The sequence below is a fragment of the Canis lupus genome, chromosome 11 (genome assembly GCF_003254725.2).
Source record: "Canis lupus dingo isolate Sandy chromosome 11, ASM325472v2, whole genome shotgun sequence".
Taxonomy (NCBI): domain Eukaryota; kingdom Metazoa; phylum Chordata; class Mammalia; order Carnivora; family Canidae; genus Canis; species Canis lupus.
In genome coordinates this window covers 32,867,036-32,887,639 of record NC_064253.1, presented here as the reverse complement: position 1 = coordinate 32,887,639, position 20,604 = coordinate 32,867,036, and the positions used below count along the sequence as shown (strand labels likewise).

The 20,604-nt window shown below is 38.0% G+C and overlaps 1 long non-coding RNA gene across 2 annotated transcripts in view; it reads left to right on the top strand.

The window, feature by feature from the left end:
- Nucleotides 1-6,799: 6,799 nt before the first annotated feature.
- LOC112650009 (uncharacterized) overlaps nucleotides 6,800-20,604 on the top strand; it is a 122,281-nt gene continuing 108,476 nt past the window's right edge. The window contains exon 1 of one of the 2 annotated variants that reach the window (XR_003129870.3): nucleotides 6,800-6,900. This is a non-coding gene — a long non-coding RNA (uncharacterized LOC112650009). The remainder of the gene's footprint in view (nucleotides 6,901-20,604) is intronic. The other variant, XR_007413976.1, reaches the window with a different exon arrangement.

Genomic DNA, 20,604 nt, shown 5'->3' with positions numbered 1-20,604 from the left:
TAGGAGCACCCCGTACATGTCGTAACAAATAACCTATTTGCTAAGAGGTTAATTTGTTAGTAACTTATTCATCAAATAAATGATTAAAAGATATTATGATTTTTCTATAGATCTTGCTGGTATTTATGATTTATTGGATGTGAAAGGCAAATAATACCTATTAACAAAATTAATATTTCAAGTTATTCCATGCTTCCTTAGAAACAGCATGATTAAATGGTTAAAACAAGGAATTCTCATTTAGATGATTATAAAGCCTGAAAGTAAACAACAATTTAAGTAGGGTCCCAGTTTTTTTTTTCCTTTCAATTGCAAGAACTGAAGTCACTAAAAAATTGACTCTGTGGGTGAGGGTGGTTCTTTAGTGGAGACAATGGAATCATAGAAAAGAAAAGGTTGCAATCCTGAATCACTCATCAAAATGAGTTTGTGCTAAACCTTAAATTTCTGTCCAAGTTAAACAATTCGGCAAAGTGATTTCAGAATTACGCAACACCAAAGCTCTCTGTCTTGGTCAGTGGTCAGCCTATGCTAGACTGAAAGAAAATAAAAACATTTCTATCCAAGCCTTAACCATTCATAAACAGTGCATGATACAGTTTACTCAAAGGTAAATGGAATTACTGGATTGAGCTGATTTACATAAAGGATGATCCATTACTTAGAGTTGCATAGCATCTATGTAGGTGATACAACTTTTTAAACTGTAGATTTACTTAATGTATGGGCTGTGAAAAATTGCTGGACTCTGAAGATTGTGATTCTGAGCAGAAATGATTCAAGCTGTTCAGACTTTAGTACTTGATTAATGGTGCCTTTCACACTATTTCTTGAATTTATTTCCACATGTACTTGCTAGTGATGACAATCTGCTTATTCTTTGAAGGTTTGCTTCCAACATCATCCTTTTAGCTTAGGGCTTTTTCAAACCATCTTAGAATTTATCATTCAATCATTCATTCATCTAATAAATATTTATTGAGTATATACTATGTACCTGGCACTAACCTACGTGGTAAGAGACAACAGGAAACAAAAGAAATGTGCCTGAAATGCTTCCTTAATTGCTCCATCTCATGCTGGCTAACTCTTGTTCACTTCAACTTAAATGCCACTTGTTTAGGAAGCCTCTTAGTAGATTAGGCTTGCAATTTATACATTTTTATAACTAATTATGTATTCTTCAAAGCACTTACTACAATATTAATAAGGTAGTTACTTGTATAAGTAGGCTCTCTTCAAAAAAAAAAAAAAGTAGGCTCTCTTCATACTGGTGCTATGGGCTGTCTTGTTTACCACCAAATTCCCGGAATCTGTAGCAGTATTTGGCATAAAGAAAATGTATAATATCACCCAATTTTTAAGAAGAATTTGCATGTGGTAGATTTATTTTAGGTTGAAATTTCGACATTTTAATGTTTCAGCATTATGTAATATAAAAGCACTTTAATTTACTGTCTATTTCACCCCTCTCCTGTACTCGTCCAGGTCATTGATTCCGATGCACAATAGGTGCCCCAGGTCTTATTCTTTGAAGGAGGAAGCCCTGAAACCCTCTGCCCTCAACATGTATTCATCCAGCTTTAGCATTCTCTTTTCTTTCCTGTGTTGTTTTGCACATTTGTTTACATTTTTCCCTATGTTCTGGAAAAACTAGGAGAGTGTATAGTTTTTCACTTCATCGTTTCATTGATGCGTCCCAATATAGTGAAGCATTTCCCAATTATTAGACAATTAGGTTACATATTTTCTATTAATAATATATTGTTATAGTAATCAAGCTTAGTTTAAATGCCTTATTAATTCATCATACTTAACTTAGTCTTTTTTTTTTTTTTAATCCATGAGAGACACAGAGAGAAGAGGCAGAGACACAGGCAGAGGGAGAAGCAGGTTCCATGCAGGAAGCCTGATGTGGGCCTCGATCCCGGGACTCCAGGAACACGCCCTGGGCCGAAGGCAGATGCTCAACCACTGAACCACCCAGGCATTCCTTAACTTAGTCTTAATTCTGGGATTTGACTTCAAGTACCCTTGTAAGTGTGCTATTTCTTCGTGGTGTTGGTCTGTGGCCAAAACAGAAAATCCAAACTCAATTTAAACTGTACTTTTTAAAAAAATTATTTATTTATTCGAGAGAGACACAGAGAGAGAGAGGCAGACACACAGGCAGAGGGAGAAACAGGCTCCACGCAGGGAGCCTGACATGGGACTCGATCCTAGGTCTCCAAGAGCATGCCCTGGGCTGAAGGTGGTGCTAAACCGCTGAGCCACCGGGGGTGCCCTTAAACTGTACTTTATCTTCCTAACTGGTATCACTGTCTAGCGGAAGAGCAGTGAAGGGTCTCCTCTTTCCATATGATGCTTCACATGGTGTCCATTTGTTCTTTCATTATTTGTTGAGCTCTTACTGTGTGTCAAGTGTTTGGGTAGAGGTTGAAGATACAAAAATAAATGAGACGGAACGGTCCCACACAAAGGACCCTTAATTCAGTGCAGAAACCAGTTGCTACAAATACCAATAGTCCTCTAAAAATCATTTCTTAACATTTCCCATCTACATAATAACTTGTGCATTAGGAAAACAGCACAGTCTATTTGCAACTGAAGTGGTGGTATAGCCCATAACAGTTCTGGATTCTGGTTCTAAAACATCCGGTCAGGTAGGAAGATAATGCAGTTTTTGTGGCAGAATGTTTTTCAGAGTTTGGGAAGATTGGATCCAAAGTGGTCTTCCAGCAATCATAACACAACGTAGAAGAAAGATAAAATGTTATTGTGGAAACTTCTCATTTTACCATCATTTCACTGGGAATTAATTCTCTATGCCAGGGTAGAGTGGAATCAGTTCTCCTTTATTTTGTCCAGGAGTGAGGTCATTGGGGTGAAAGGAAGGAATTAGTTTCTTTACACTGGACATTAAAATATTTAAACATTGTTCTTGATGTAAAGCTGAAATTCCCATGAGCTAAAAAATTGATATTTTATATCTCAGTGGTGACAATGATAGAATCATGGGACCAAAGACACAAGTAGAATGTAATCTGAATTAAGTATCTTAGTTTGAGTCTGCATGATTGCCAAAGCACATATTAAACAGTATTCATTTTGTGGTTTAGTACCTTGATACCGCCTGGCACAGTGTAATACTGGTCGTAATAATCAGAGTAACAGATGAACTCTCTTTAGTGGATGCTTTCATAAAATAGTCATGGATCTCTATTCCAAAATCCTGAGAGAGATCTCATAGGAATATTGGAGTCTGTGTATTTAGAAAATCACACTGCTCTTTTATTGTACTTCCTTCCCTAAAGTGATTAAAGCCATAAAATCTTATAAAATGGAACAGAGTAAAGGCAGAAGCAGCCAAATTGATATTGGTTGTGGGACTTCTCATAGCAATAAGGCAAAATTTTCACTACTCTTTCCTCCATCCCTTCCTTCCTTGCTTTCTTGCCCTTCCTCCCTCCTTTTCTTTCTCCCTCTCTCCTTTCCTCTCCCTCTTCTACTCTTTTTCTTAAGATTTATTTATTTATTTGAGAGAAAGAGACTGTGTGGGGGGGGCAGGGGGGAGAGAGAGAGAGAAAATCTCAGGCAGACTCCCCACTGAGCACAGAGCCCAACATGGGCTTGATTCCATGACCTTTGAGATCACGACCTGAGCCAAAATCACAGAGTTGGACGTCCAACCGACAGAGCCACCCAGGAATCCCCTCTCCTTCTTTTTTTAAAGTATTATAACACTGTGATCTTTTCTCCCCCATTGGTAGAATTTCAGATATTTCTTTCACTTTTGTCCCATAGCTATCTATTCCTCACCTTCTAAATGGTGTTACAATAAAGAGAATACTTTACTGAAAAATGTCTGGTAATTTTGGAGTCAGAGGAAAGACGATTTTCTTAAATTTATCTTGTTGCTCATATGACATAAGAATTTTAATCCATCCAAATATGTTTGTTTTAAATATGTTCTGGTATTTTTAAGCAGTGCATTCTGAACTGAGTTTTTTCAGTAGGATTACTTTTCTGTACTGATGACTGACATCATCTTTCTGAATTTTCTGCCTTTTAACTATAGATTTTATAAAAGTGAGAAATAAAGTTCAGGAGAATAATCTTTCTAATTTCTGTTTTATGTACTATATGTCTTGTCAATATCTCCTTCCACTAATTAAATTAATCTCTGACTTTGTCCTCTGTAAGTCTTAGTTTTCCTTTTCTGCCCAAATACCTTCTTGTCTTTTTGGTCCCATAAGGTGGTCTTGTGAAGTTTCACATCAGATAATTTGGGACTGATGGAATTGTGTGTTCTCTCTCCAGGTTGCTTTGTGAGAAAGCTCTCCTGAGAAAGTCTTCTGTTTATTTCTAAGACAGTGGCACCTGTCCAACAATGTGTCCAATTTGTCAAGAAGGTCTGATTGAAGCCCTTCATTATCATACATCGGTGAAATAATTTGCTTGAAGGGGAAATGGCTCATTAATAAGAGGAATGAATTGCACATTGTTTTCATCAATAGTTACACAGCTTTCTCATAACATACATTCCTGGCTTTTGTTTCAAATTGTCTACCTGTTTAGTGAGCCTGTGTATGAGAATTGAAGCAGCAGCCTTGAATAGCTACACGTTGTACATGCCAAAGTTCCCTGAGGGAACAGAATCGCAAGGTAGATCAGAAAGTCTTTTGTGCTTTCTCCTAAAGGGACAAATTATTACAAAATATATCTATTTAGGTTCACAGGCCCCTTCTCAGACTCCAGACCTGGATTCAAATTGAGGTCAAAATGTAGTACTAACAGTGTAGATATCTATTTTAAGAACCAAAAGGCTCATTTTGGATAAAATAGCTTATAGTTAAATATATTTAATAAATATTTAAAGTATTTGGCCTTCTTACAAAACCACTTCCCACCCCTTTTTAAAGGGATTGCTTTCCATCAGCTAGGTTTGTTTTGACTCCTTATAATGTTTAGCATTTAACACTGTGGAGGAATTGGGTTAACAATTTTCCCTCTCTTGAAAATTGAGAATAGAGACGAAGAGACAATAAATTGAATTCTGCAGAACTCAGGAGTGTAGAGCATCTATATTCTCCTGTGTGTATTTAGAAGCAAATAAAGCCAGTTTTCACAGAGAGATATATTTAAAGGAAATTGAGAATTCCATCAAGTTCTTGATGTTTCTCCTGTCCTCTGACGATTGCCTGAATTCTCTCTTTTTTTTTTTTTTCCTTTGCTTTAGCTAGACTGAATAACTGCCAATTATTTGAAGTTAAAGACTCTGGGCTAATACTAATACATAAGCAAATACAGTTAGAGAGTTATTTATATTCCCATTTAGAAATTGGAATGGCTTTACAGTTTTGCACAGAAAACAGCCAGAGGCAAAGTATTATACTTTAATAATATACAGCCGATGAAATGAAGTAATTAAAATTTGACAAATCCCTTGGATTGTACACTAGCTCATGCAACAGTTAAGGACCTAGAGAACAGAGACATATCAAAAACTGAAGTTTCTGAGCAGCACACATCAATAGCAGCTTTAGTGGGAGTAACTCAGGATAAGTTGGGTTGGAACAAATATTTACATAGAAGAGAATTCAGTAATGCAATGTTATTACAGTCAGTATTTATGAAAACAGATGTATCACTGCAAATCATTGTCTCTGGAGGGATAATTTATAGCCAAAACGATTTTAATTGCCTTGCACCACCCTACTTTATGATTATTTTCCTGGGAAAAGATATTAAAAACAAAGTATCTGGAAATGAAAGGCTCTTCATTTCTTTTTTTTTTTTAAGTCAGTAAAAATATCATTTAGCTAAAATGTAAATTCCCAAGACTTTATTTTTTTTTTATTTTAATTTTTTTAATTCCCAAGACTTTAAAAAATGAATTCATGGGTTTTTGGTTTTGTGTTGTGCTGTGGGGTCTCTTCATTCTGGTCACTTGCATGGAGAGCATAATGACAGAAGACCATCTGAATGAAAAAGCAGCCCCAGAAAACCTGAGACATGACTCAGAATCATTGGTGTGGATCTAGGCAGCCCAGGCCCAGGACCACAACCTGGCCGCTGCCACGTGGGGACTCATGGGTGTGCGACCTGGCCACCACAGACCGCTGGAGCCCTAGCCGCCAGAACCTGCCTGCTTCCCACCAGCAGCATTACGCAGACAGGGAAGATGTCCTTGAAGCAGTGATGTCCCTGAGCCCCCAGCCCTCCTCAGGGGTGGCCATGGCCATGGCCATTCTCCTTATAAATGCTACATGGCTTACCTTTCAAAAGAAAAAAAAAACAGAAGTTTTATTAAATATCTAGGCAAGTATGATTTTGTTTCTTCTGGAAAATGAAATTTTTTTATTTAAAAAACACCCAATACTTGATAATTGCAACATATATTTATTCAGTTTTTCCATCGCTTCTAGGGATAACAATGTTAGTATTTTAGCGTAAAAGTAGGAAAGAAAACTGATAACATTAATTCTGTATACATATAGCCTTTGACTTTCATCTCCACTTTTATTTGTTGAACAAGTATCATTTCTATTCTTACAGTTGGACACGCAGGTACAACTAAATCATGAAACTAGTCCACACTTTGCCCAGCCAGACTTACTGAGCAGCAGGCACCAGGCCCATGTTATCCAGAGGCTGAGCCTCAGTAGCAGGGCCGTCAGGGGGATGAGGACCTACTAGGCACTTGGAGCTGGGGAAGGAATGTGGAGACAGGAGACCTGAATTATGCAGTCATAATAGGAAAGGCTCCAATACCTTAGGGCTTTGGCTGCAATAGGAACAAAGAAAACAGCTGCATATGGGAACTGTGCAGAACTCTAGTCTGAGTGACCAGAATGAACTAGAGCTGGTGGACTGAAATTCTGTGGTCTTGGCAAGTGGGTATGTGAAACTGCTCTCCATCCTAGGATCAGGAAATTACTAAAGTTGTATCAGTGGTTCAGGGTTATTGGGATGATAACCAGAGGGGAAGCAGAGGATTAATTTGGGTTTGTTACTCACAGGGAACACCATTACCTTACTCCTGTGGTTGTAATCAATTTGCTTAGTGTTCAGGGGCTTCTTATGCTTGTAATGTTTCTGCTTAATTTCTCTCCATTTTCCCTCATATACTCATCAGTATTGCCAATCTTGTCTGTTTTGTCCCCCTATATCTTCCCTTCTGGCCATTCAGTTTCATATCTTTGGAAATTCCATTCATCCCATCTTTACCTGTGTTAATTCTTTCTATTCTTCAAGTCCCAGTTCAATTTTCATTTTCTGCTCATCCTCCAGGGTTAGAAAAGAAAATAGGTATTCTGACTCCTTTTAAAAACATGTATTACTATAAAATATATCACATCAAATATAAAAGTACGGAAAACAATTAATTTTAAAAAAGACCTGTCATTGTAACCACAGCCTATGTGAAGAAATGGAACACTATTAACCCACAAGAAGAACTTTATGTGATTTACCTCCTTGTTTCCTATTTGATCTTCTTTGTCTTGATCGTAATAATCATGTCTTTCTTTTTACTTTTTTATTTGACCTCTTGTTTATACATATCTCCAAGTAACATTGTTGCTTAGCTTCATATAATTGCATCTTACTATGCATTTTGTACTTTACTCAAAATTATACTAGTAAGTTGTATTTATTTTATTGCTTGTAACTATAGTTCATTTACATTTTTGCAGACTATTCCCTTGTCTGAATATTACACACTTTATTTATTCATTATACTGTACATGGATATTTGGGCTATTTTCAGTTTTGGGCTATTATGAGCATTCTGATGTAGGTATCCCAGTGTGATATGGGGTGAGTTTTTTATTTAGCGATGTATTTGTGTTTAACTATGAGCTAATTATTTGTCCCATATTTTAAAATGTTATCATCAAAACAATTTCAATTATAGTATTCTAGCTTGTATTTGTAGCAAAATGTACATAACTGTTATTATGTTTTAGAACATTTATTATTCCAAATTTATTTCTATTATAAATGATGCTATCAGGAACACCTCCAGAAATATATTTTCTCCCTACATTATGTTATTTTTACAAAAAAACAAAACAAAACACCATTCATCTGTGGGGATTCTCCAAAGAGAATGAATATTTAAAGGTCTTGATTTAAAAGAGACAAATGACTTGCCAAGGTTGTTGCACACATTTATATTGACTGCATGATTTTAGTAGAAAATTGGTTTTGGAAGGGAGACACAACATGTTATAGCCATTTATCTATGTGTTCTTTATTGAATAAGTCAGGAAAGAGATAACTCTTTGCTAAGGACTGCCTAGTTCTATACCTCTGACCAAAATTTTGATAGGCTATTCTCAATATTTTATCACAAAGTTTTTGATAGAAGGTAAAAACATTAGGTTGATTTTAAATTAGCTACCCAATAATTTAATGATCTGAGTGAGGAAAAATGCATTAGAATAAGTGTGTATGGTAGGTGTCTGTTAAACAATTAACTGTACTTTATTTTTAGAACTATCTCTAAATCAGAATTTTTGCAATAGATTGGTACACACACACACACAAATTATACATAAAGAACATAAGTGAACAAATGTTTTATTTTTTATTTTATTTTTTTTAAATTTTTTTATTGGTGTTCAATTTACCAACATACAGAATAACCCCCAGTGCCCGTCACCCATTCACTCCCACCCCCCACTCTCCTCCCCTCCTACCACCCCTAGTTCATTTCCCAGAGTTAGCAGTCTTTATGTTCTGTCTCCCTTTCTGATATTTCCCACACATTTCTTCTCCCTTCCCTTATATTCCCTTTCACTATTATTTATATTCCCCAAATCCCAAATGAATGAGAACACATAATGTTTGTCCTTCTCCGACTGACTTACTTTACTCAGCATAATACCCTCCAGTTCCATCCACGTTGAAGCAAATGGTGGGTATTTGTCATTTCTAATAGCTGAGTAATATTCCATTGTATACATAAACCACATCTTCTTCATCCATCCATCTTTCGATGGACACCGAGGCTCCTTCTACAGTTTGGTTATTGTGGCCATTGCTGCTATAAACATCGGGGTGCAGGTGTCCCTGCGTTTCATTGCATCTGCATCTTTGGGGTAAATCCCCAACAGTGCAATTGCTGGGTCATAGGGCAGATCTATTTTTAACTCTTTGAGGAACCTCCACACATTTTTCCAGAGTGGCTGCACCAGTTCACATTCCCACCAACAGTGTAAGAGGACTCCCTTTTCTCCGCATCCTCTCCAACATTTGTGGTTTCCTGCCTTGTTAATTTTCCCCATTCTCACTAGTGTGAGGTGGTATCTCATTGTGGTTTTGATTTGTATTTCCCTTATGGCAAGTGATGCAGAGCATTTTCTCATGTGCGTGTTGGCCATGTCTATGTCTTCCTCTGTGAGATTTCTGTTCATGTCTTTTGCCCATTTCATGATTGTTTGTTTGTTTCTTTGGTGTTGAGTTTAAGAAGTTCTTTATAGATCTTGGAAACTAGCCCTTTATCTGATACATCATTTGCAAGTATCTTCTCCCATTCTGCAGGTTGTCTTTGAGTTTTGTTGACTGTATCCTTTGCTGTGCAAAAGCTTCTTATCTTGATGAAGTCCCAATAGTTCCTTTTTGCTTTTGTTTCTTTTGCCTTCGTGGATGTATCTTGCAAGAAGTTACTGTGGCTGAGTTCAAAAAGGGTGTTGCCTGTGTTCTTCTCTAGGATTTTGATGGAATCTTGTCTCACATTTAGATCTTTCATCCATTTTGAGTTTATCTTTGTGTATGGTGAAAGCGAGTGGTCTAGTTTCATTCTTTTGCATGTGGATGTCCAATTTTCCCAGCACCATTTATTGAAGAGACTGTCTTTCTTCCAATGGATAGTCTTTCCTCCTTTATCGAATATTAGTTGACCGTAAAGTTCAAGGTCCACTTCTGGGTTCTCTATTCTGTTCCACTGATCTATGTGTCTGTTTTTGTGCCAGTACCACACTGTCTTGATGACCACAGCTTTGTAGTACAACCTGAAATCTGGCATTGTGATGCCCCCAGCTATGGTTTTCTTTTTTTAAAATTCCCCTGGCTATTCGGGGTCTTTTCTGATTCCACACAAATCTTAAAATAATTTGTTCTAACTCTCTGAAGAAAGTCCATGTATTTTGATAGGGATTGCATTAAACGTGTAAATTGCCCTGGGTAACATTGACATTTTCACAATATTAATTCTTCCAATCCATGAGCATGGAATATTTTTCCATCTCTTTGTGTCTTCCTCAATTTCTTTCAGAAGTGTTCTGTAGTTTTTAGGGTATAGACCCTTTACCTCTTTGGTTAGGTTTATTCCTAGGTATCTTATGCTTTTGGGTGCAACTGTAAATGGGATTGACTCCATTTCTCTTTCTTCAGTCTCATTGTCAGTGTATAGAAATGCCACTGATTTCTGGGTATTGATTTTGTATCCTGCCACGCTACCAAATTGCTGTATGAGTTCTAGCAATCTTGGGGTGGAGACTTTTGGGTTTTCTATGTAGAGTATCATGTCATCGGCGAAGAGGGAGAGTTTGACTTCTTCTTTGCCAATTTGAATGCCTTTAATGTCTTTTTGTTGTCTGATTGCTGAGGCTAGGACTTCCAGTACTATGTTGAATAGCAGTGGTGAGAGTGGACATCCCTGTCTTGTTCCTGATCTTAGGGGAAAGGCTCCCAGTGCTTCCCCATTGAGAATGATATTTGCAAATATCATTTAATAGTGAAGCTTGCAAATTCCAAAGATAAAGAGAAGATCCTTAAAGCAGCAAGAGACAAGAAATCCCTGACTTTTATGGGGAGGAGTATTAGGGTAACAGCAGACCTCTCCACAGAGACCTGGCAGGCCAGAAAGGGCTGGCAGGATATATTCAGGGTCCTAAATGAGAAGAACATGCAATCAAGAATACTTTATCCAGCAAGGCTCTCATTCAGAATGGAAGGAGAGATAAAGAGCTTCCAAGACAGGCAGGAACTGAAAGAATATGTGACCTCCAAACCAGCTCTGCAAGAAATTTTAAGGGGGACTCTTAAAATTCCCCTTTAAGAAGAAGTTCAGTGGAACAATCCACAAAAACAAGGACTGAATAGATATCATGATGACACTAAACTCATACCTTTCAATAGTAACTCTGAACGTGAATGGGCTTAATGACCCCATCAAAAGGCTCAGGGTTTCAGACTGGATAAAAAAGCAGGACCCATCTATTTGCTGTCTACAAGAGACTCACTTTAGACAGAAGGACCCCTACAGCCTGAAAATAAAAGGTTGGAGAACCATTTACCATTCGAATGGTCCTCAAAAGAAAGCAGGGGTAGCCATCCTTATATCAGATAAACTAAAATTTACTCTGAAGACTGTAGTGAGAGATGAAGAGGGACACTACCTCATACTTAAAGGATCTATCCAACAAGAGGACTTAACAATCCTCAATATATATGCCCCGAATGTGGGAGCTCCCAAATATATCAATCAATTAATAACCAAAGTGAAGAAATACTTAGATAATAATACTTATACTTGGTGACTTCAATCTAGCTCTTTCTTTCTTTCTTTTATTTTCAGGCTGTAGGTGTCCTTCTGTCTAAAATGAGTCTCTTGTAGACAGCAAATAGATGGGTCCTGCTTTTTTATCCAGTCTGAAACCCTGAGCCTTTTGATGGGGTCATTAAGCCCATTCACGTTCAGAGTTACTATTGAAAGGTATGAGTTTAGTGTCATCATGATATCTATTCAGTCCTTGTTTTTGTGGATTGTTCCACTGAACTTCTTCTTAAAGGGGAATTTTAAGAGTCCCCCTTAAAATTTCTTGCAGAGCTGGTTTGGAGGTCACATATTCTTTCAGTTCCTGCCTGTCTTGGAAGCTCTTTATCTCTCCTTCCATTCTGAATGAGAGCCTTGCTGGATAAAGTATTCTTGATTGCATGTTCTTCTCATTTAGGACCCTGAATATATCCTGCCAGCCCTTTCTGGCCTGCCAGGTCTCTGTGGAGAGGTCTGCTGTTACCCTAATACTCCTCCCCATAAAAGTCAGGGATTTCTTGTCTCTTGCTGCTTTAAGGATCTTCTCTTTATCTTTGGAATTTGCAAGCTTCACTATTAAATGTCGAGGTGTTGAACGGTTTTTATTGATTTTAGGGAGGGGATCTATTTCCTGGATCTGAATGCCTGTTTCCCTTCCCAGATTAGGAAAGTTTTCAGCTAGAATTTGTTCAAATACATATTCTGGCCCTCTGGCCCTTTCGGCGCCCTCAGGAACACCAATTAAACGTAGGTTTTTCTTCCTCAGGCTGTCGTTTATTTCCCTTAATCTATCTTCATGGTCTTTTAATTGTTTGTCTCTTTTTTCCTCAGTTTCCCTCTTTGCCATCAACTTGTCTTCTATGTCACTCACTCGTTCTTCCACCTCGTTAAGCCTCGTCTTTAGGACTTCTAGTTTGGATTGCATCTCATTCAATTGATTTTTAATTTCTGCCTGATTAGCTCTAAATTCTGCAGTCATGAAGTCTCTTGAGTCCTTTATGCTTTTTTCTAGAGCCACCAGTAGCTGTATAATAGTGCTTCTGAATTGGCTTTCTGACATTGAATTGTAATCCAGATTTTGTAACTCTGAGAGAGAGGACTGTTTCTGATTCTTTCTTTTGAGGTGAGGTTTTCCTTCTAGTCATTTTGCTCAGTGCAGAATGGCCAAAAGCAAGTTGTATTGGGAAAAGGAAAAAAAGAGAGGAGAGAAAGAAGGAAAGAAAAGAGAAAGAGAAAAAAAAAGGAACAAAAAAAAAAAAAAAAGAAAAAAGAAAAAGAAAGAAAAAGAAAGAAAGGAAAAAAGGGCAGGGGAAGGAAACAAATCAAAAAACAAAACAAAACACCACGGGGGAGTATCTTCTGATTCTGTGTACTTTAAGTCCCTTGACTTCCCCTGGAACTTGTCCATCTAGCTGGTCTTCTGGGGGAGGGGCCTGTTGTGCTGATTTTCAGGTGTTAGCACTTGGGGGAGCTGCTCTGCCCCCTGCCTGATGCAGGGCTCAGTGGGGGTTGTTTACCCCGTGAGGCCCCAGGAGAAGCAACCCCAGTGGCGGCGGCCAGCTCTCCAACCCTGGAGTCAGCTCTGGCAGTAACTCCGGAGCTCTCCGTCTGCAGGGCCTGGAGGCTCCGGGGCGGGGCCACTGCTCTGCTCAGCTCGCGGCAGGAGCGTCCTTGCTGTCCTGGGCCCTCCCGGCCTCTGCCTGTCCCGGGGTGAGGCTGGATCCTGGGCTGTGTCCCGGCGCCCAGTGCTCCCGGCCTGCGCTGTTGGATTCGTGCTCCCGCCCCGCAGCCCCCTCCGCGGAGCCGCCCCGAGCCCCTCCGAGCTGCTCCGGGTCCCGCCGTGCGCGCTGCAGCCCTTAGGGAGCTCGGCGCACTCTCCCGGGGCGCAGGTGTCTGTTACTGTCCCCGGGAGCCCGAGGGCATCCCCGCCCTCCTGGGTCCTGCTCCAACTCCCTGCGAGCCCCTTTCCGCCCGGGAAGGTTGGTGCAGCTCCTGCTTCTCCGGGTCGGGGCTCTCCTGTCCTGGGGACACTCGCCCCGGCCTCAGCCCGGCTCCTCGTGGGGCCCCTCCCCCTTGGATGCCTTTTGTGTCTTTATTTCTTTTTCCCCGTCTTCCTACCTTGATAGAAGTGCGTACTCTTCTCACTGTAGCATTCCAGCTGTTCTCTCTTTAATTCTCAGGCCGAATTCATAGATTTTTCAGGATAATTTGAAGGTTTTCTAGGTAATTTGGTGGGGACAGGTGATTTGGGGACCCTACTCTTCCGCCATCTTGCCCCTCCCCTCCAAATGTTTTAAAATTAATGTGAAGGTAGAGTCTTTTTGTCCTTTTTACCAATTCATTACATTCTTCTCAAAGCCATTTGCATATTTGCAGCATCATATACCAGGCTTCTCAGCCTGACCATGACTATGTTTCTTGTTTACTTCCCTCAGTGATTGGAATCTGTGATTGTAATATGTGAAAATAAAAGATGATGAATGGCACTGCTTGTTCCCCAAAATTAAACAATTGCAAGTATCACGAATCTGTACAACTATGACATTTATAGAAAGGGGAAATGAAACAGTAATTATAAAATGAAGTGCCAAGTCCACTCCTAATAAAGCAAACTGGATAAGTTCAGCAGTTGTGCCTCTAACTGTTCTGCAGGATTCACACAAGAAGAGTCCATTTCTTTTATGTTTGTGCCTCCCAATTAAAACATGACCTACTTACTGTATAAATCTGTAACTCTGGGCCGCCCGGGTGGCTCAGGGGTTAAGTGTCTGCCTTCGGCCCAGGGCATGATCCTGGAGTCCTGGGATCAAGTCCTACATCGGGCTCCCTGCATGGAGCCTGCTTCTCCCTCTGCCTGTGTCTCTGCCTCTCTCTGTGTGTCTCTCATGAATAAATAAATAAAATCTTAAAAAAAAAAGCCTGTAACTCTGTCTTTTGCTTGTTATAGCAAAGGGGAAAAGTGTATGTTTGTGTGTGTGTATGCACTTTTAGTATATTTTTCTATTAGTGTATTTTAATATGTACTAATATGTTTATGGTAATTTTATTGTTTGTATTAAAATATTTAATATTAAATATTTACATATACTTCTTATATATCTATATAAAGTGTTGATGTATATTAAATGTTAATATTTATAAATATTAAATATTTAACTATATGGTAAATGTTAATATATACCAAATATGTATGTATTTATGAATGATCATATGTTAATATTTATATATTTATATATACTCTTCTCTCTATAAAAAGTGTTGAGATATATCAACAAATAACAAGTAAGGTTTCATTTTTTTGAAAATTTGGAAATGTGCTTTTTTTGAATTTTAACCATGACATCATGCATACTACCTCCTAAGACTCATAAGTTAATGTTAAAAACACAAGTTCCACATTTTTAGCTTTAGTCTTCTTAAAAGGGATTCTTTCTTTTGAAGGAATTGAAACCTCCAACCTTGTATCTGGAGTTCTTCACTTCTCACACAACTGGTATGACTCTTTTCTATTAAGAATGTAGCTTTATTTCTGGGGATCCCCAGGTGGCTCAGAGTTTTAGCACCTGCTTTTGGCCCAGGGCATGATCCTGGAGACCCTGGATCAAGGCCCACGTCTGGCTCCCTGCATGGAGCCTGCTTCTCCCTCTGCCTGTCTGCCTCTCTCTCTCTCCCTCTCTCTCTCTCTCTCTGTGTCTTTCATGAATAAATAAATACAATCTTTAAAAAAAAAAAAAAAAGGATGTAGCTTTATTTCCATAGGAGCCTCTTGGAGTTCCTGGGAGGTAAGGTTCTCATAGGATCATAGATAGGCTTTCTAAGTTGTGAAATCAGGAGTCATTATTTGACACTACTCTCATCCCAGTAGAGGCTATGAATTACTTGTTTAATTTTCTCCTTTATTCTCAGGACAACATGTAGATTCTCTTCTGGATTTTAACAGTTCTCTTCCTTGTCTCACCTGAGGACAAGAATCAAAGGAATTGTGGAGGGGTGGTTAAGGAAGGGTATCACATATATTTAAAGCCAATTGGTGGATGAGAAAAACCACTAGAGTCACTTGTTAAATATGGGTTAACTCTTTGATTCTTCATATACTCTCTTTAATATTGCCCATAAATTGTTAGTAGTGGTATATTAGGCTAAAGATTATATGATCCTCTTCACTTCATAATCTAAGCCACTGTTGGAATTTTATGGAAGATGAGATTCTGATTGTCTTACTATTTTATTATTATTTAAATATCTCAAATTCTTAATGGTCATGGGCCCCCATTAGGCTATGATGCTTTTAATAATCTTGTTCCAGCCAAATTCTTCAGCCTTCTACCACTTCTACCTCAGATAATACCTAAACATTGAATGTCTCCCATTTCACTAAAATTGTCATATTATTCTGCTTAAATTCATACTGACAGACCCTAACATCCATTCCTAATAATGCAAGAACTTTCCACCTATTTGTTACCATGTAATAAATATTTCAGGGGTAATCTCCACCTTATATGCTATCTCTAATATTTTTAATTATCTCTTTAATGGTATCCCAGACTCTCTGTGCTTGTTGTGAATATAGTACATATGATACAATTGTCACAGTGTATGGTCATCTGTCCTTTTTTCTTATTGCTTATATACTACACTAACTTGAATAATCTCTGACATTTCAGAATAGGTGTTGAAAATCATAAAATACATAAATGAATAAACGCTGCCAGCCACAATATAATAGAAAATATAGCTCTAACCTCACAATTTATGGCATAGGACTAGATGGTTTAAAAATAAAGAACCAATACATTTGTTTGCCTATTTATAATTAAGTTAATCTTTTAAAATCCAATTAATAATATGGATTTAATTTGAGCTGCCTATATAGCTAGTTCTAAACATGGGCTGATTCTTTCAAGTTTTAAAATGGAATTGAGGGCAGCCCTGGTGGCTCAGCAGTTTAGTGCCGCCTTCAGCCCAGGGCGTGATCCTGGAGACCCAGGATGGAGTCCCACGTCGGGCTCCCTGCATGGAGCCTGCTTCTCCCTCTGCCTGTGTCTCTGCCTCTCTCTCTCTCTCTCTGTCTCCCATGAATAAATAAAATCTTTTAAAAAAATGGAATTGAGTGGTCTTGCTTAGGGAGATTTGAATCTTATACATAATCTTTGAGGAAAACACTAAATGTGTTCCATTCCCTTCTGGTGAATCAGACTAAGCATACTGCAGTTAAGGCCTGAAGTCAGCTAGTAAAACTTAGATTTTATTACCACTATGTCACCACGTACATATAGGAGATTCTCATATCTTTTCATGTAGAATGCTGACCATTTTTTGGAGTATAGAGACTGGGATGCAGAATCCAAAAATTTTTTTTTCATACCCATTCTTGGAACAGAGATGAATAAAAACATACACCTTGACATTCAGATCATCAACAATAAGGAGAGATTGCAACCTTAAGGGCAATTATGCTCCCCCCTTGATTTAAAATTTTAAAGAATTTTGTGAGCTTATACTAGTTCGTTTTTTTTTTTTTTTTAAGATTTTAGTTATTTATTCATGAGAGATACAGAGACAGAGAGAGGCAAAGACACAGGCAGAGGGAGAAGCAGGCTCTATGCAGGGAGCCCGATGTGAGACTTGATCCTGGGGTTCCAGGATCATGCCCCGGGCTGAAGGCAGGTGCTCAACCACTGAGCCACCCAGGGATCCCCAGCTTATAATAGTTTTAAATCCACTTGAATTGTCTGTAAAGGAATAACTAAAGCTACCTGAGCAACATCATTATAATGAAATGTAAAAGCGTATCTAGAATCTAACTCTTGGTAAAGCTGTAGTTCTTAATCTTTCTCTGTGTCACAAACCTCACTGAGAATCTTAAGAAAGTAATCATATCTCTCCTCTTAATGTGATTTACACATCCTTCTCATCAGTTAAAATAATTCATGAACCTACTCTTTTCTAAGAGAGTCTTAGAGTCTTGAGTCTTCTTTGTGTTTCATATTAAAATTTTGGTCAAAACAACATCTGATAATGGTGATAGAAAGATGTGGGCCCTCCCACATATAGCAATATTACATCTGGACAAAATATTAAATACAACTATTAAAAGGTACTGGAAAGAGTTTAACACTATACAGAAGCTGAACAGAGTACACCCTTAAAGACTTGAAACTGGAAGGAGTAAGAATTATGAGTGTTTGACCTTCTGGCCCAAGAAGACTGTCATACTTGCGCTGCTACAATGGATGAAAACTTCAGCTTTTTTTTTTTTTTTTTTTTTTAGCTCATGGTGCAAAGAACAAGGTCAATATTGAAAACTCAGCTAGAAAAATTAGGAAGAAATCCTGGAAGCAAGAGAACCAAAAGATGAAACCCCAAATCAGAGTATAATCTATACAAAACTGTAGCTGGCTGGTAACCTTATAGTGTGGGTTAAGAATCAAAAACACCCAGAAAAAAAGAGAGGGACCAGAGAGCAACTTAACCCTGAAATAGACTGCTACACCAAATTATTTTTTTTAATCTACTAATTTAATTGAGTCCATACCTCAGGTTGTGCAGGTCAAGTAGCACATAGCTGATGTCATAAACATTTTAGATGTCCAAAGACAGAAGTCAAGATTGGCTGAGAAGCAAAAACTGTAGGGGAGATTTCCTAGAAAATGATCCATAGAGAAAATGAGCCCCCAAATCTAGTATGAATTCTGCCCACATCCTTGGCTGCATGCTAAATTATGCAAACCCAGGAGAGACCACCAGGAAACTAAAAAAGAAAAACAACACAGAAAATGAAGCAAATAAGTCAGCTACTATACACAACAGAAGAGATGCAATTTACAGTTTGAGTCTAGACACATTTACAGGCTACTCAAACAAAAAAGTGAACAATACTCAAAAGAATTCAGGAGAACCCAAAGTTGCTACAAAGAATTATATATAATGTCCAATTTTCAACTAAGCCTCATTGGACATACAAAGAAAGAGGAGACCATGACACAACCTCAGGAAAATTAAAAATCAGTAACTATAAATTGACTCAGAGTAGGTATAGAGATTGCATTTTGAAAAAAATTTCAAAATTTCAAAGCAGCTCCTAAAAACCATATCAAAATATTTAAAGAAAATATGTTGAGAGAATTTCAAAGAAATGATCTTAATGAATTGAAATGTTAGAAAATGCCAATGGAAAAAAATGAAAACCATAAGAAATGCAAATCTTAGAGCTAAAATGTACAATATCTGGAATGAAGAACTTAGTAGATGGGGTCAAAATCAAATTGGATACACCAGTTGAATGAAACAGTGCTCATAAAAATATATTGATAGCAGTGACCAAGTTCAAAGTACAGGGAAATAAATGATTGGTGGAAAATAACACAGACTTGGAGACTTGTGTGACAATATCAAACAGTCCAACATACATGTGATTGGAGTTCCAGTAGGAGAGGGGAGAGAAAAAGGGGCAAAAAGTGTTTGAGTAATAGCTAAAGACTTCTAACTTTGGTTTGAAATAGTAACTTACAGATTCCAGAAACTCAACAAACTGCAATCAATATAACATGAAGAAAGCACTCATATATATATATCAGAGTGAAGCTTCTGAAACTCAAAGTTTATGAGAAAATCTTAAAGACAGGTAGAGGGGGAAAAAGGCAACTTTACAATCAATGTCTGACTTCCCATTGGAAACAATCAAAGCTATTGAAAGATCATAATTTCAGTCCTGGAAAGAAATATATATAATATATATATAATATATATATATATATTTCTATATATTGATATATATATATATATATATATATATATATATATATATATATATACTGCAAATTTTATATCTGGCAAAATAATGCCTGAAAACTTAATGAGAAATAAAAACTTTTTAACTAAAGAAAATCATAACCAGAAAATTCATAATCATGAACTAGAACTACATAAATACTAAAATAATTTATTAAGCTAAAGGGAAGTAACGTAAGCTGGAGTTTGAATTCACAAAAAGGTATAAGGAGCATTGGAAATGATAAATATTTAGGATTATACAAAGCTCTCTTTATAAATTTCTCTAAAAGACATAAGCCTTTTAAAGCAAAGTTTATAGCACTATGTAATTAGGCTTATAATGTGTGTGTATGAGAGAAAGAGAGGAACTAATATGATGGATGGGGCAGCCCTGATGGCTCAGCAGTTTATCACCTGCCGCCTTCAGCCTAGGGCATGATCCTGGAGACCCAGGATCGAGTCCCACATCAGGCTTCCTGCATGGAGCCTGCTTCTCCCTCTGCCTGTGTCTCTACCTCTCTCTCTCTCTCTCTCTGTGTGTGTGTGTCTCTCATGAATAAATAAATAAATAAATAAATAAATAAATAAATAAATAAATCTAAAAAAAAAGAAAAGAAAATGATGGATGAAGTCAACAGAAATATACTTTCCCAATTCCTATACATTACCTGAAGTCATCAAATATTAGCTGCAAGATTGTGATATTAAAGATACAGTTCAAAGGGTAGCGGAAGATGGTGGCAGAGTAAGAGGACCCTAGGCTTGCTTCATCCCATGAACACAAGTAGATAACTATCAAAACATCCTAAATACCCCAGGAATAGACCTGAAAACTGACAGAGCAAACTTCACAACTAAAGGGAGAGAAGAAACCATGTCACAGAAAGTGGGAAGTTCAGAGATGGAGGTTAAGGGATGAACTGATGATGGGTATTGCAGAGGGGAAGGAGCTGCAGTCATGGAGAAAGGCAAGAGAGAAGAGCACACAGGAGAATGCACAAGGAGAACATTTTCCCAAAGCCATTGGCTTGGAAAATGAGAGGGGCTGAATTTCTTGAGTTCTTGCAACCAGCAAGGCTTAACACCTACAGTTTTAGAGGTCAGTGGGCTTGGCTAAGCTACAGCCCAGAAGGCACTGTGTTGCTCCTGGAGAGAAGGCAGGTAAACAATCCTGGGGAGCAGACACCATGGAAACAGGGATCCAAAGAGTGCCTAGGGCACACAGTAGGAAGATCATTCACTCTTCTCAGAGCACATCCCAGAGAGGCCATCCACCAATGAAT